Raw genomic sequence first — 4,726 nt, forward strand, 5'->3', positions numbered from 1 at the left:
ATCTTTGTTCCCAGTGCATTGTGGCTGGAATGCTTCATGCTCCGACCCTGCTGCCAGAGGCGGTGATCAGAAACAGCAACTACCGTCTGCCACGCCACCAATACCACTTCACAAAGGTGAGCAAGGTGCTGTCTCAGCAATTCATTGTCACCGAGGAGCCTTCCACAACCTCTCGTGCCAGCGGAGACTGTGTGATACTCTCTTTGACCAGGAACACTGTAACGTGGAATGAAATATCATCGGAGATATGATGAGAGGAGATAAACGTGCAAGCATCTAATTCCCTGGAAACAGTTTGCGTGGTCCAGTGGGAAAATTGTCTGTTCAGTGCCACGAGCATATGTTGGAGTGTATTCACAAATACAGTGACCTCTCAAACATTTTTTAAAAAAGAAAATTATTTTCTTCCCTCCCCTGTTTTAGCGTAACTGCAATGAAAAAATGACATTTACACTGTTCACATTCATACACCACATATTAGAATATCAGACTCTCGCCATTCACTTTGAGAACATGTCTCTCTTCATTACCGAAAGATACTGTTAGCTACTGGGTGTTTCTTTGCCCCTGACGTGATATCGATGTCGCTGGCTGACATAGTGTTTGTAGCCCATCCCTAATTCCATTGAAGGAGATGGTGGTGAACTGCCTTTACAAACGGCTGTATCAGTTGTCGTAGAGTGAGACACAGGAATCCTTTGAGGAGGGGAAGATAGAATACTGACCCAGTTACACAGAAGGAAGTGCAATATATTTTCAAGTCGGAATGTTGATTGACTTGGAGAAGAGCTTTCCTGTAACGATGTTCCAATTTATCCACTTGTCCTTCCAGATCGAAATGTTTATTGATTTGGAAGATAATGCCAATTTTATTTTCTTTTCTGATCTCACAACGCTCAATAATAAAAGGCAGCTTTTAGAAATGCCGAAATAATTCTGTTTCGAACTGCGAATGTGAAAAGATCACATGACAGTTACTTCTAAATTATTGCTAATTATTACAGATTAAATTAATAATCTAAATTATTGCTCACCTGGAATGATTGCATTCAGCCTGAGGATAAACAATGTTAATTGCACCTCCATTTTCATGTCCTTTTGACAGGAGTACAACGCCAAAGTAAACAGACCAGAGCAGAAGCGCTGTTGTTGTACGTTCACCAACAAATTTCCAAATGGCAACGAACTGTGCCTCTCATTGTTTCCATCCTGCATATAGGTGTTAACGTCTCTATCTCTCTCTCTCTCTGTAAGTGTGTGTGTGTGTGTGTGCGTTTGCGTTTCAGTGTGTTTTTGTCTTTGAATGTTTATGTATGTGTATCTGTGTTGTTATGGATCAAACCAGATCCTCCAAAATATTTTAAGAAGGTAGCCTGGACATTAATATTTTCTTATATTAAAAATCGATTGGAAGTGCCTTGTTCCAGTTGTGATGCGACTGGTCAAACTGCTCGACGTTATGCAAAACACAATTTATTTAAAACCTACAGTTAAATTTTAAACGGTAGAAAGAGAATTTAGATTACCTTAAAATCGGTAAACATAACGAATAAATGATACAGTGTCTATTGTTCTAGTATAATAGCGTCCCATAAGGGCAACCATTGGGAAAAATGCAAATTCAGGCACAGATTCTTACATGCTGTTCTCCAAACCAGGAGGAGAAAACGTCAACAGATAGTTCAGGAAGTGTAGCAAACAAGAGACATTCACTGAAGCTACCAACTCTTCTGAGACGCCAAAAAGCTTATGACGTTACTGCGAAAATAAAAGCAAAATCCAGAAATATGGATCTGTGAGAGCTGGCCACACTCATTCAGGCTGCTTCTATTGTTCATTTATGTCTTCTTCAAGTTGGCAGTTCGGAGATGCTGCCTTTCAAACTCTCCACCAAAAAAATACAGAACCAAGCAGCCGTTTACAATGATAGTATCGTCTCATTACTGCGTAAAGGTGCCTGACGTTCCAGCGTAACAATGATATGATTAGTAATGCTCCGGTACTCTACATTGCATTAATCTCCCTCTCCTCTGTTAGTTTCACTACATGTGTGTCGTGTGTGCGAAAGTGTGAATATTCAACGTAAGAGTGAAATTATCAGTTCGGCTCCATGCTGTAATTTACATCAAGCTCCCTCTCCTGCTGTCAACCATCTTGCATTTATAGATGTCCCCTGTCGGTCTCCCGAAGTATCACTCAGAGCTGTCCTTTTCCCCCTCTCTGGGCGTGTCTCTATCTCTAGTCTGAGTTTCATCTTCATTTTATGCGTCTTCTGGATTCTCGTGGTATCAGTGAACTCAGCCTTATTTTGATTGGAGAAACAATGGTGGAACCAAAAATAAAACAATTACATGATGGTATTTCAACATTTTTCATCTAAATTTATCGAGCATTTTTTCCAGCAGCATTTTCACTGCAGTTACTTTCACTATCGATTAAATATTGCTGTCTTGGTTTAACCAACATGGTGTGTAAGAGGTCCCGAGTATTCGCTTTTTGGTTCGTGTATCTATTGGAAGTATAACAGATACACTTAAGGCTCTGGCCTGCTTTGCACTACAAAGTGGAGAATAGTTTCTTATTTCGGTGTTTTCCTTCTGTCAACAGGACATGAAGCTAAAAATGCGATTAACACTGATTATCCTCATTGCCCTGAATTAAAAGAAATGCGGTTTGATACATTTGAGATTCCTTGCGGCCATTGATATACAGAGGTAGTGTCCGCCCGCTGGGTCAAATGGATCCGGTTTCTCGATTGAACTTCCCTAAAGATATGGATAAAATCTCTTAACTTTTCATTTAGAACTTGGGTACATCCTAACGCCTCACCAATAATGTTTCATGTAATATTTTCAAATTGAAGGTGGGTGCTTCACGATATCCTGTTTCGCTTAGTTATTGATTCTCCTCTTAAAGGTTGCAGTAGTTGAGGTGGTGAGCGTGTCGTTATAGCTCCTGTCTCACCGGGGTTTCTGTAAGGCTGTTCATTGTGTTGTATCACGATGATGATAATAGTGCAGAAGTAGATGGCCTTTCCACCCTCTTGATGTTGCTGATGGGGTGCTTGGGGAACAACTTAGCAAATAAATGTGGAGGAAATGCAGTTCAAATTCCTTTACCAAATCGTCGTTTAAACTGAGCCCAGCCTGACACTTTACAATTGATGTCTGTTTTACCTATTAGTTCTGAATCATGGAGTGTCTGTAACTCAGGCACTCTCCTCTATTGTTCACAAAACTGACTCTTGAATCCTCCAGATAATACAAGCCCGGTACATGGTCTTTCCATGTCGGCTTCAGATATAAACATATTTACCATTTAGATTGTTTGATAAATTAGACCAGATTCTGTCCCATTTGAGAGAAGAAATGTCGACTAATTTCTGTCCTAAATTTGTCACTCCTTATTCTGCGATTTTGCCTGTCACTCCTCGAATATCTCAAAGGGTGAAACAACTTTTCCGTGTCTACTCAGTCGACGTTGCATTGCACACCTCTTGAGAACGTGTTTGTTGAAAATGTGCCTCTTTACTCTAAAGAAGGACACTACCATATCGTTACAAATTCTCCACACGCAGCGAGCTCGCGTTCTGACGATATTCTGATATTGATAAACACAAGGCATGCTTGCTCACAATCATTTTGCTGCCGCCCTCAGCAAAGGAACAACGCAAACTAATTTTATGTTACGTTAACGGTATTCGAATATCCAGCTGACATTCATAAATTCGATGGCGATATTCTCATATTTCTTTTGCCCTTTCACTGTTTTTCTTCATTTCCTGTCATTCTGAAAAGTCGTTTCCACATCTTCTGTGTCAGTTTCCTGAATTAATAATCTACAGTTTGTGAAGAGAGTAACTTTATCAATGTGAGTTTCTGTATCAGGGATGGTTTGTACACAATGCACAGTTCTCACAATGTAATGAGGCTGATTCTTAAAACAGACGCAAAGTGACGTTCTCTTTTGTGGCAGGTTGTACTTCAGATGTCTGCGGAATGCTGCGAAACCTGCTCAGTTGCTTGATTTGTTCATTATAATTAACAAACCATACATTTATCTCCACTCGTAACTCTAAAACGTGTACCTATTCCTATTCGAATCCCACTAATGTCGGACATAATTAATTTGTGTTTGTCCATGACTTGACGCCTGCAAAGAAATGAGTTGAGTAAACATTCTTTGTGCTAATCAACATCAGCAAAATTTATCGGTTTCCAAACGAGCTGAGTGAAGGGATCTTGTGGCGTTGTGGTAGTGTTCATATTTGTATCAGGAAGCTCACATTGAAGTATTACATAATCCAGAGGTGTGTCATGAAATATTGACAGACTGATGCAGAAAAATTGTTTCCACCCGTAGGTAAAACTACGAGCAGATGACATAATATCCGAATAAGAAGTCAGACCTTTATAATCGAGATGAGGAGACATTTCTTGTCTGAGAGTGAAAGTAATCTGTGGAATTATTTATAACAAAGTTTTCGTGTTAAATATTTTCAAGTCTGAGTTAGACATGGAACAAACATATAGCCTGGTCTTGTAGCTTCTGGAGGTTGCAACAGTCTCACGCGTTAGAACTGAAACATAAGATTCTGAGAGAACTTGATCAGAGAATCTGTCATCCATGCGCTGGTCACGTCTGTCTTCTCCACACTGATCGTCTTTGCAATCCCCACATTTACCCCTTTGCAAACTTCACAGTGGACATCTCTCTAATAGCCAAA

This window comes from Rhincodon typus, chromosome 42, assembly GCF_021869965.1.
Source record: "Rhincodon typus isolate 14 chromosome 42, sRhiTyp1.1, whole genome shotgun sequence".
Lineage (NCBI taxonomy): Eukaryota > Metazoa > Chordata > Chondrichthyes > Orectolobiformes > Rhincodontidae > Rhincodon > Rhincodon typus.